The sequence below is a fragment of the Acomys russatus genome, chromosome 2 (assembly GCF_903995435.1).
Source record: "Acomys russatus chromosome 2, mAcoRus1.1, whole genome shotgun sequence".
NCBI lineage: Eukaryota > Metazoa > Chordata > Mammalia > Rodentia > Muridae > Acomys > Acomys russatus.
Window position 1 is genome coordinate 60,745,922 of NC_067138.1, and position 13,534 is coordinate 60,759,455.

Below are 13,534 nucleotides of genomic sequence, written 5' to 3' on the forward strand. Positions count from 1 at the left end.
TTGTTGGGTAGCTTCCAGAGTTGAATGGAGGGTGTCTGACGATAGATTCACTTATTTTCTTATGATTTCCCTAGGCTGCGAGCTCAAAGCTTCACTGGTGTGGATGTTAGGAGGTTAGCCCTGTTGTTCTGGTCTCTCACAGCCAGTGATCCTCAGTCCCCCTCTGCTGTGGATCCTGCAATTGTTCTGGGTCTCTGAATGAGCGTTGGGTCAGGCCAAGGTATCCACAGCCTTCTGTGTTCCCTGCCAAGTCCAGCCAGGAGCACTGGGACCGAACCACGGGCAGAACTCAGCTAGATTCTCGGGGCCTGAACCGTCTGCCAAGCTCAGCTAGGGATTTTGGGCCCAAAATGCACACAGGGTCCAGCCAGAATTTTTGGGCTGGGACTACGCACCAAGCTCCACTAAGGCCTTTGCAACTGTCCTTTGTGGTGGAAAATTCTAAAAGATACTTTACACCGAACCTAAGATTGCCACACTCCCCCACCTCAAAATTGAGATCCTGTAACTGCGGCTCTTTCTTACCTCTTATTTTCCCCTCTTATTTCTTACCTTTTATTTTCACCTCTCAGATAAACTACCTGCACCTGAGTACTTATTTCACCTTTGCTATGGGAGATCAAAGCTTAAGATGCTTCAGAATTCAGAATGTCTATGTACTCATCATTATTAGTCATTATGCTTTGATAATTGGATAACCTTTTTTTCTAGGACTAAGTCACTGGCTTGTCTCTATACAAAACATTTTTTTTTTAAGTTTGATGCTCCATATCCACTAACCTGTACATTAAAAATAATTATTTATTTTTAATTATTTAATTAAATCTGTTCAGCAACATAGCAAATAGAAAAACCTTCCAGAACATAATGTGAGATTAGCTGAAACTGCTTTCTGTACTGAATTTTGTTTCTCAGAGAGTTATATGAGGTAGGAGAGAAAATGACACATTTTAAATACATCTACTTGAATCACTCCTCAGCTTATTGCTTTTAACTGTTTAGAAACTGAGTTCAAAGTAAAATCTTAATTTTTTCCCGTCTAGTTGTAAAACTAGTGATGTTCATCGCCGAAAATGTAGAGTAGCCAGAAAACCACAAGGCAGTATACAGTAATCTTGTAAAGTTTTACATCACCCCAGACTAATCACTGTTGCTATTTTACTAAGTGTCTACGTTGTTTTGAGAATGCAAAAAGAAAGAAACAATGAAGCTGAGAAGATAAAAGAAAAGAAACAGACTAATTTTCTTATTTAGCAGCATTACATTTTTTTTTATTTCTACCTGAGAAATTTGGTACCATGTGCTTTGATTATATCCTCCACCTCCCCCTCCTGCCAGATTTAGTCCCTCTTCTCTTCCTGTTTAACTTCATGTACCTCCATGATTTGCTTTGTTTTGTTTGTTTGTTTGTTTGTTTTTTTTACCCATCAAATGCAATTTGTGCTCTCTGTATATTCTTGGATGTGTGGCTTTCCCCTGGTGCATGATCAATTTTCCAAGGTTTACCCTCATAATGAAAACTGACTTCCTCCATATCCAGGTATTAATTGTCAATAGCTCCTCAGCTAGAGGTGGAACTTTGTTCTCACCTCCGTCTCCATGATTGGATTTGGTTTGGCCTGAGCTTGCACATGATTGTGCATATGGTCACATTGTTATTTATATGTGCAGCTGCTCTGCTGTTTACAGAATATGTTATTTCTTTGTACCTCTGACTCATACAATCTTTCTGTCCTGCAGTGATCTCTAAGCTTGAGAGAACTGTGTGATATATATATATATATATTCCACTTAGTGCTGACTGTTCACTGAATCTAGACCAGTTGTGGGCGTCTCTGTTCACCACTATCTATTGTAAATAGAAGCTTCTCTGATGAAGGTTGAAAGATGCATTAATCTATGAGCATACAGATAAATTATAGGTGACCAAATGTCTTTGTTCTTTGGTAGAGCGTATTTAGGTATATATCCAGAAGTGGTATAGCTGGGTCTTGAGGTAGCACTATTCTCAATTTTCTGAGAAAGTGCCGGATTGATTTCTGAAGTGGTTGTATAAGTCTGCACATGGCCCCATTATTAGTAATAGCCAGAATCTGGAAATAACCTAGATGTCCTTCAACCAAAGAATGGATAAAGACATGGTGCTAAGTTTACACAATGGAATACTACTCAGCTGTTAAAAACAAGGACATCTTGAAGTTTGCAGGCAAATGGATGGAACTAGAAATGATCATCCTGAGTGAGGTAACCCAGATCCTAAAAGATACGCATGGTATATACTCACTTATAAGTGGATATTAGCCCAACATAGATGTCCTCTGAGAGACTCCATCCAGTGGGGAATCGGGACAGATACTAGGACTCCACATTGGACTTTGAGAGGAATGCTGAGAGTGGTAGGGAAGAGTAGGGGCATGGAAAATGCAGGAGGGAGCAGGCGCTCCACAAGAGGCCTACAGGAGAATATCAAAGCCTGCAGATCTGGCTGCACAAACTGATGCACCAACCAAGGGCAGTGCATGCAGAGATCCAAGACCCCGTGTTCAGATGGAGCTGATGGATAGTTGATTCTCCACATGGGGGGCGGGGAGGGGAGACTTCTGCTGAACCTCTGACATGCACTCTGGTTCCCACAATTTGGTCGCTGGCCCTAGGCAAGACGGCCTGAGGGCACACAGAGGAGGGGGATGCAGGCTATCCTAATGAGACCTAATAGGCTGTGGCCAGACAGTGGGGTAGGTGAGCCTCCCCATCAGAGATCTAGGGGCAGAAAATAGCTCAGAATGCAAAGGGAGGTTGGGAATGTGGAGATAAAAGTGGGCAGGTAACAATCAGGATGTAATGTGAATAAATTATAATTAATAATAAAAAAGCAAAAAAATGAGATAAATCATAGGAATGACTTAATATTATATTCATTTAGTAGAATAAAGATAATAGGTTCTCTTCCAGGGCTTATGACCTGTCTTATCACAGGTTCTCGGCCCAATGATTGTGTCAGATAAGGGACTTATTTTGTGGAGCAGGACTTAAAAGTAGTGAGAAACTGGTTGTTTACTCCACTATTTCATGATGCTCATGCCACTATTGCACCAGTGGGCATGTCTTACCAGGCCAGTTAATATTGTAGCTCACAGGACTCACAGCTGGTTAAGACTGATGGTTACTTTCTCCTCCAGGAGCATGTGGAAAGTACTTTACAGGTTTATGAAAAAGTTAGCAGTAGAGATAAAGTTTTGAGGTCAGTACCAGCTTGATTTCTTCCTGTTCTATGGATAAAATATGAGATATCTAAAACCATAGGGTCTTATTATCATCAAGTAACCAATAACATCAGCAGTAGCTTCTATATAAAAATAAAAGTAGGCTTTGAAAAAATATCAGTAAACTGTTTTTTTAATAAAATTATAATACCATTTTATAATGCATTTTGTAATTTTATAATGAAATTTTATAATGTCATTTTTTTCCCTTTTTTTTTTTATTAATTTATTCTTGTTACATCTCAATGTTTATCCCATCCCTTGTATCCTCCCATTCCTCCCCCCCCCCCATTTTCCCATTATTCCCCTCCCCTATGACTGTTCCTTAGGGGGATTACGTCCCCCTATATATTCTCATAGGGTATCAAGTCTCTTCTTGGCTACTTGCTGTCCTTCCTCTGAGTGCCACCAGGTCTCCCCCTCCAGGGGACATGGCCAAATGTGAGGCACCAGAGTATGTGAGAAAGTCGTATCACACTCTCCACTCAACTGTGGAGAATATTCTGACCATTGGCTAGATCTGGGAAGGGGTTTAAAGTTTACCTCCTGTATTGTCCTTGGCTGGTGCCTTAGTTTGAGCGGGACCCCTGGGCCCAAATCTGCCTATCATATTGTTCTACTTGTAGATTTCTAGGACCCTCTGGATCCTTTTATTTTGCTGTTCTCCCATGCGTCTCTCATTTAGAGTCCCAATAGGATGCCTTCCCCTCTGTCCCAGTTTCCTGGTAAGTGAAGGCTTTCGTGGGACATGCCCCTTGGGCTAGTATGCAGATATAAGTGAGTATATACCATTTGATTCTTTCTGCTTCTGGGTTAACTCACTCATTATGATCATTTCTAGCTCAATCCATTTATCCACAAATTTCGGGAATTCCTTGTTTTTAATAGCTGAGTAGTATTCCATAGTGTATATGTACCACAGTTTCTTTATCCACTCTTCTACTGAGGGACACTTAGGCTGTTTCCATGTTCTGGCTATTATGAATAAGGCTGCTATGAACATGGTTGAGCAAATTTTCTTGTTGTGTGCTAGAGCATCTTCTGGGTATATTCCAAGGAGTGGAATAGCTGGGTCTTGAGGAAGCCCTATTCCCATTTTTCAAACCTATGCTTTAGTTTAACATTACTTTTCTGTTCTCTTAGAAAATGCCATTTTTATTAATTCATTTATTTATTCAACAAATATAGGTGACATACTATGTACTAGGAAAATATACTGATAATTAAATTCAGGATTTACACTCAGTCTTATGGGATCAGCTTTCAATTGTTCTCTAAAACAACTTACAGATTTTTAGGACTAATTGTTCCTAAAACTCAAGTCTTCTTTGAAGTTGTTCATTAATCTCTTCTCAGATATAAACCAGAAACTCTCGCTCACTGGACTATGCTCCAATTAAGAGTGAACTGACTCTGTTGCTGTATGATTTTAGGAATCATAATCTGTAAAAAAGTCAAAGATATATGAACATATAGTTTTTTTTTCCTTTGAAGCATATAGTATTTCATTTGCTCATTCAGAGTATATATGTCGAGCCCTTACTACACTAAAGATATAGCAAGGCCTACAGATAAAGAAAAATAATTAGAAAAACATAATATGTTATAAAATGATGTATTAGTTAAATCCACGAGAAAATGTAAAAGGCAGGGAAGATGATGAACATCAGTGAGCCTCCTTATGGTAAAGGCTTCAAATGTGGCCAACCAGCCAATGGGCAAAAAGTCCTTGTTTCTGCCAGAGAGAGAATTATGCCTAAACATGGGCAAGCTGGAGTGCAGGCAGAGTCGACAGACAAACTCTGCCAAGACAGGGTAAGCAAGTCCTCAACAGTTCCTGCCTCACAAATATGTCTGTCAGATACATTGGGCCAGAAGGCTGAAGATGATGCTCCAACGTTATAGAGAGTTTTGGGTGACTATTCAGGCAGCAAACTGTCTCTGTCATTTTTTTTTTTTTTTCATTTTGGAAGCTGCTAATCTGCACTTCCTGTCTACTCAGAGAATTAATTTTTATTGATTCTTAATATTAAATCATTTAACAGCATTTATAATGTCATTATAGAAACAATTTTGATATACTTTAAAATCTCATAACTTATTTTTAATGTTAATTTTTATTTTTAAAAAATGCAATTTATTAATTTTTAGCATTAAATGTTTTGATTGCATTTTATAATGTCATGAAGAAAACATTTCACTATTATCCTTCCAAAAGCTGTTTTCAAAGATGTGGACAATGCAATTTCATTAAGACTCAGCTCAGAAGGACCCTGTCCTTGTGTCAATACTAACTGGTCATCTTGAAATTTTTGATGATTTTTTAAAAAGAGTCCATAATTTTCCTTTGTTCTCAGCCCAGGTGTGTGTATATATATATATATACAGAAGAGGGCATAGGATTCTGTGAAACTGAGATTATAGATGATTGTGAGCCACCATGTGGGTGTTGGGATTGAACATAGGTGCTCTGCAAGAGCAACAAGAAGCATAAATCTTTGAACCCTTTGTCCTGCTCCTAACATGTCATTGCTCTTTGCTCCTGGTCAATATGACCAGCTGGCATTAGCACCTGCTGCCATGACTTCCTCACCAAGTTTTCTGGAATCTCAAACTGTGAGTCAAAGGAAACATTTTCCCCTTAAGTTGCATGTGTTAGGCCTTTCGTCACAGCGATATGAACAGTAACTAAGATAGGTATTATCTACATAAATGTCAATTCTTTGGTCTTATATCCACGAGGAAAAATAAAACTGCTTTAGTAATGTGGGTTTCCTCAAGAGCTATTGACATGCTGACCCAAGTTTCAGCCATTTTTGCCTTTTATTTTTCTCAGCTATATCAGACTATGTCACTAGCTGAAACTGAGTATGACAGAGTTTTTGAGTGTTAACAGTTGCTTCAGTCTTGTTAAACAAGAAAGCACACCTGTATGTTAGTTATTTTTTCATTCATCTAACAAAATACCTTACAGAAACAGCTTATGTGGGTGAGCTCACAATTTCAGGTGATTTCACTCATGTCAGAAAAGCAATAGTAAGGGTGTGGGTAGTGGAAGAGAAGGAGTGCAGTGGAGGATGTCAATGGAAAGGTCCAGAAAGCAGAGAGAACAAGAGCAAAGCTGGGGTAACTTTCAAAATCTCTCCCCTTGTAACATAGTTACAAAAGGAGTATGTGTGTGTGTTATAGATAATAATATGATAAAAATAAGATAGTCATAAAGGTCTATATTAATCTATAGACACCTCTGTCTTCTACACACACACACACACACACATACACACACACACACACACACTTGTTTTTTCAAGACAGGGCTTCTCTGCGTAGCCTTGGCTGTCCTGAACTCACTTTGTAGACCAGGCTGGCCTCAAACTCACACTGTTCTGCCTGCCTCTGCCTCGTGTACCACCATGCCACCATGCCCGGCCCTACAAGTTATATTTTAAAATAATTTTAGAGCAGTTTTGATATGGTATATTCATCGTTAACTGTATTTGTTTTCCCACAAACATTTACAACTATTTTCTCATTATTTTTCTAGTTGCTCTTCATCCATTATAACTGCTTGGAATGTTGACAATGTTTTTGAATTTTAACAATTCATTTGAAGTACAAATGAATTAAGGTCTAAAGAAACAATTCTGGTTATTGGTTTTTTTTCATTGATTTCATGTTCATTTATATTCCATGATCATATAATGCTTTACACTTGGCAGCATCTATTTTGATTGACATTTTATGATTCATTTCTTATAAATGCATTATGCTATATTTCAGACCTTTCTATTGTAAGGTCTATGACTCAAATAGTAAACCTAAGCTAAATTCAGGCAATATATTGAGTAATGAGAGGATTTGTCTTTGGCCATTGGGTGTTACCTGGTGTTCTGTGTTTTTTCTTAAGGTGCATAAGTGTAAGGGAAATGCAAAATTGAATTCTTGTATAATATGGCACAATATATAAAGTTGGGCTTGTCATTTGAAAAATTAAAAGTCGTAAAACAAAAATAATTTAGAAAATAGTCAGCAATTTCCAACTAGATAACATTTACCTTAGAGACTACAAAAGGTATTTTTTTTTTTTTTAGGATTATAAGACACTTTTGTTAGAAGTTCTGACTTTATGGAAATTCATGAAGATAATTAGGGCAACAATCAAAGGTTTCTTTAACTCAACTACTTTATTTTTTTTTGTAACAATTCATATATATGAAATGTTTTATAAACATGAGTACATATTATAAATTATTACACAGACTGTTCTTAAAATAATCATGTTCTTTATCTGAAAAATTGAATATTAAGTAATTCTGTTGTACTGTTATCTTCAGTATAATGAAGAATATTAAGCTTTAAAATACTATGTCCTGGGAAAGTGTTCGCCAAATTGCTTTATACAACTGCATATTAGATATTATATTAACACCGAACTAGAGTTCAAAGGATGGGCTCAGCTGCAGAAAGTTAGTTGAAGTCACTCAGTCTGAGCAGTAGAGGACAGTGCAGCAGTTTGAGGAAATGTAAGCAAACGTTGGAGCTGTGAGAAGAGGTAAAAGGTAAATGCCCCAATTTCAGAATTCCAGAAGAAGGGAAGAAAAAGAGAAGGTCAAAGAGTCACTTAGCAAAATGTAGTTGAATAGAAAATAAAATCCCTAAGTTTGGCAAGAAACAAACAACCCACAGACTGAAAAGCGTGATCCAAGGAAATATAAGATGAATATAAAGAAATGCTTGTTAAAACAGACAATAAAACTCTGACCAAAAAAAAAAAAAAAAAAAAAAAAAGAGTGTGTGTGTGTGCATGTGTGTTTTCATGTGTGTGTGTTTGTGTGTGTTTATGTGTGTATGTACATGTATGTATGTGTGTGTGTATAATTGTGTCTGAATGTGTGTGTGCATATGTGTGTGTTTGTACGTGTTTATGTGTGTATGTGCATGTATGTGTGTGTAATTGTGTGTGTATGTGTATGTGCATGTATGTGTGTGTGTGTGTGTGTGTGTGTGTGTGTGAAATAATATCCAGATGTTTAGATTTGCAAGTAGTGAAAAAGTTTTAAGAGCAAATTAAGGAAGCCAGAATGGGAGGGCTGTACCATTGTATGAAGCAAATTCTTTTCTGACCCTTTTGTTGTTTGAGAAAATCTCATTCACTGTAGACTGTAGTTTAGGCTGACTTGAGAATTTGAGTAATCCACCTGCCTCAGCCTCCTGAGTTCTGAGATTAAGGAGTGAACTCTGACACCCACTGAACACATTTCAGATGTGTTTTTGATTTTACCCAAGGTCTTGCACATATCACAACATTAAAATGTTGTTCATTTGAGTGCTTTGGTTGCAAAAACTATTGGGAAGATAGAAGGTGGCTGACCACGGTCCACCTTTTTGTTTTAACAGATTCTCTATGCCTGATAAACTAGACCTTCTGAGGTGACAATCTGTTTTCTACATAATAAATTGCTTGCTGCGGTTAATTTACAAGTATGACCTAATAACGTTTATTATTAGGCTTATAATTATTATTATGACAGTATTTTCTAACCTGCTAGCAATCAATCAAAATGCAGACACCTGTTATATTTTAAAATAGTCTTAGTTAACCTGGGGCAGGAAAGATATTAATCCCCTAAACGACTTCCCACAGTGGGGCAGGTATGGGATACAGGCCCCAATCCCATGCCATCTGCTTCTAATAATTTCTATCAAGCTACCTCCTATCCATAATCCCAAATACTTGCTAATTATCATCATAGGGGCCAAGTCTCCATCCACACTGACGATGTGCTTCTCCTCCTCCTAACCCAGTGTGCAGCCTCCTTCTTCCTCTCCTTTCCTTCTGTCTCTCTTCCTCCAAAGATTCTCTCTGTCTCCCCAAGACCTGGAACCTTGGCCACACCTATCCCATTTGCCCTGCCCAAGTGTGATGGTCTTTTATTGGTCAAGCAGGTTAGGCTTGTAGGCAAAGTACAGGTGGGACAGAGATGGCAAGCAGGAATTAGCATCAAAATACATCAGACCAACCTCCAACAAGTCCCCTTTTCTGTCTAAATAAAAAGGCCATTTCTAAAATATATATTAAGAACAATTATGAAAAACTATAAAACCAATAGGTAAGACTTACATACATAATATCTAATCAAAAGTATTTGGTAACTTTGAAGAAAATATTATCTATTCTATCTTGGTGAGTCTAAACTTTTGAACCTAAATCAATATCTATCAAATCTCATATCTATCAACCTAAAAGTATCTTCTTAACTCCTAAACAACCGAGTTTAATTTTAAAACTAATTACCTGTTCTTCAACCCCATCAGAGACTTGAGTAAGAATAAATTTAATTACCTGAGTAAACAGGAAGTGCAGGTTGGCAGTTTCCAACATGAAACAAACAAAAAACAAAAACAAACAAGCAAACAAACAAAACAAATGCCAGAGATAGTTTGCTGCCTGAACAATCACCCAAAACTCTGTATGTGAATAATAATACTAAATTTGAATACTATTTCAATGTATCAAACTTTAATTTATTCTGTATCAATATATAAAATTCTATATAAATGAATTAAAATTAACCTTATTTGTTAGTAACAACTAAGGCCTTAAGTTTAGGAGTAGATTTAATAATCTACCTTTTGTCCTATCTTCCCTATATATTTCTATATTCTCCTTTCAAATCCTATCTCCATACCTAAGAAAGAAAGATAAAGGAAAAGAGAGAAATCCCTGAGCCTAACTTTGTTTTCCTTCTGAATAAGACCAATAATAAATTATAACCAACTCCCAATGACAATAAACATCTATAGCCCAAGAAAGGAACAAAAAACCTACCCAACCACCTTTTAGGGAAACAGGGCATCTTTCTCTTAAGTTTTCTTCCAGCTGAATTGGGGAAAAATGGTTAAACAAGCTAGGAATAGTATTTGTGGTCCAGTCTCTAAGTGTTGAGAAATTACAGGCTTAATATGAATCCTGTGTGGGACAGTCTGAAATGCTGGACCAATTGGGATCAGGAACTTCCTTTGAAGCTGTCTTTTTCTGATGAGGAACAGCAACCAAAGTACTTGGGGCTGGAACATGAAGGCTGCAGGATGTTAGCTTCTCATCTCAGCATGCTGGAGGAATGAATCCTGTCAGGTCTGATCCAGTGTCAGTGTCCGATTCTTTTATTCTGAAAACATATAATTTCTCACAAACATACAGTCCTAAAACTATGAATATATTAGGTGTTCAGGATGTATAGAACAGCTAAGCCTAGTTCTCTGCTTTATATGAGCATAAGAAAGACACCTATAAATCTTCATTCATGCCGTATGAAGAATGGCATCTAATAATAAATCATGGGCATTCTGTAACCAACAAGAAGCTATGGCTATGCATAGGCATTCATGTGTCAGCCAGACTCAGAGCTATTCCCGTGTAGTGGGATTAGCAATATAAGTTAACTGCTTGTACTGCAGTTTGAATTCATGTTAATATAGACCGACTTAAGTTAGCAGTCTCTCTTTTATACAGGTCTGTTTCATTTTGACATCTTTCAACGAGTAAGTATAAAATCACCATTAACAATGAACATACAATCATTATAATATTGAAGTGAAAACAAGATTGTATAGTTCTAAATGTCCTTCTCTAGGCTCTATGGCAGCTGATGTATAGGGCAGTCTGCTACCTGCTTCCTGAGAGAATGCTTATCATTTTAGAGACAGGCTAGTTGCCCTGAGCAAAACAAAAGGCATTAAGCTTTAAATAAACTTTATATAAACTCCCATTTTATTTTAGAGTTTATGTATACCATAGGCATCTCGTACATGGGTTTTTACATTTGTCGCGGGTGTTTTTGTCTCATCCTACTCACCATATGAGAATGATACGATACTTCCACCTTTTAAGCATGTAAAATGTAGCCTTTGAGTTTCTGGGACCTAACTAGGCTGATATGTAGTTTGTCAACTGCAATGCCTCTGTGTCTCATTGTATCTGGTGTGACTGCCACCTGTCCTCCGTGAAAGTGGCTCACTGATAGAGCAAAACACCTCAACTCAGCATACAAAGGCTTTTTGACATGAGAGGCATGCAGCTTACATGTCTGTCTCTGCCCGTCTTGGTCCTTACATTGACCAACAGAACATATCTCTTAGGCCAATTACTCTTTGGCACCAGCTCTGCTGTGGAGCTCCACTTTTCAGGAGATTGGCTGTCCCTTTTAGAGCAGTGACATCATCATTTTTCCTTACATAAACCTAAGATTGATGTGTATCCATCCTTTAGATCAGTAAAGATATATAATCCATTATTAGGAAAAAGAACTTACATAGTAATTTTAAGGAAAAAAATCCTTGACTGTGTTTGTAAGTAGGTCATCCTATCAGCAGAGGGTCACTTCCTGACTTACTGTGGAGACCAGGCTAGTCCAGAATTCTGCCTGTCTTTGTCTTCATTGTGTTGGGATTAAGGGTGTGTGCCACCGCTCTGCTCAAATATTTCATCCCAATTCCAGCCAAAATCTTCCGAAATCTCAAGCAAAAATCAAGCAAGGAATCAAGAAAAGTCTAAGCCTTGGCTCAATTGTGCCAATTTAGGATTCAGTTAGTGAAGTTCTGTGCACCATTCCTTGGAATTTAATTGTTGCTCTCTCTTTTTGGTGGACCCTTTTCAGAAAGAGCTGACAAACACATTGCAGCTAAGGAGCTCTGAATTCCAGCTGCTATCAACTTTATGGAGAAGAGTTCGGTTCCTTCTTCTCTTCTTTTTGCCTGTAACTTAGCCTCACATCCCTCTGTTTTCTGCCTTTCTCCCTTAACATTTTTAAGGGACAGTATGGAGAAGTGTGACTATCACTAAGCCCATTGCAAACAAATTCATAACTGCCAAACAAAGCCAAAAAGATCCAGGAGCTCTTTGCCTGGTGCCTTGGAGAGGTACCATAGCAGCATCTATTTTATTATTTTTCTAGGTGGTTGCCTCCAATCCCCAGGCCAGTTTAGAAGACTGCCAGCCTTCTCCAACATGCCACTTGTCTGCAGCTGAGCCCACCGGCAGCTAGAAGCATTGCCTGGGAAATGCTCTGGCTTAAGAACACTCTCTGGGAGCTACTCTCCCCACTAACTTATGACAAAATATGATTTTTAGGGGTGTGGATACTTGAATTTAGTTGGGTGCCAATTTTTTGTGGTTAATTTACCAGTATGACCTAATAATGTTTATTATTAGGCCTATAATTATTATTATTAGAACAGTATTTTCTAACCTGCTGGCAATCAATCAAAACACGGACATCTGTTATATTTTAAAATAGCTTTAGTTATTCTGGAGCAGGGCAGATATTAATCCCCTAACCGACTTCACACAGTGGGGCAGGTATGTGATATGGGCCTCAATCCTATGCTATCTGCTTCTAACAATTTCTATCAAGCTCCTCCCATTAATAATCCCAAATGCTTGCTAATTATTATAATCTGGGCCAAGTCTCCATCCACACTGACCATGTGCTTCTCCTCTACCTAATCCATGGCGCAGCCTTATTTTTCCTCTCCTTTCCTCCAGTCTCTCTTCCTCCAAAGATTCTCTCTGTCTCCCCAAGACCTGGAACCTTAGCCACGCCTATCTCATTTACCCTGCCCAAGGGTGATGGCCTTTTATTGGTCAAGAAGTTTAGGCTCTTAGGCAAAGTACAGGTGGGACAGAGTCAGCAAGCAGTAATTAGCATTAAAACACATCAGAACAACCTCCAACAGATGCTCCTCAAAGCACTCTTTGAGAAGGCAGTTATATATAAGTACATGTCTTACCATTGACATTATCTCTTAATTTATACTTATTTATTTGCTATCAATGATTTCACTAGAAATGTATGTCAAGAAGAGTGTCTCCTTTTTACTTCTTAGTATAGAAGCAAATGTAGGGATCATAGTTATACTTAATATTACTTATAATTTTGCAATAGTTATGTTTGTGGAAACAGTTTGTGTAAATAATGCATATTTGTCTACATTCTTGTCAGATTTCCATTGCTGTGGTGAAGCACCAGAGGTAAGGTTTATTTAAACTCACAGTTTTAGAGATTTGAGTCCATGGCCAGCTACCTTTATTGGTTTTTGGCATGTGGGAAGGCTTATATGGTGGAGAAATTGTTCACCTTATGTCATTAAAAAAGCAAAAATAGACCAGAGTTCTTCAATCCCCTTTGAAGACAAAGGGGCTTAAGTGGCCTAAGACCTTCTACTTATATCCACATTTAAAAGCTTCTACAATATTTTAGCAGCTCCAAATT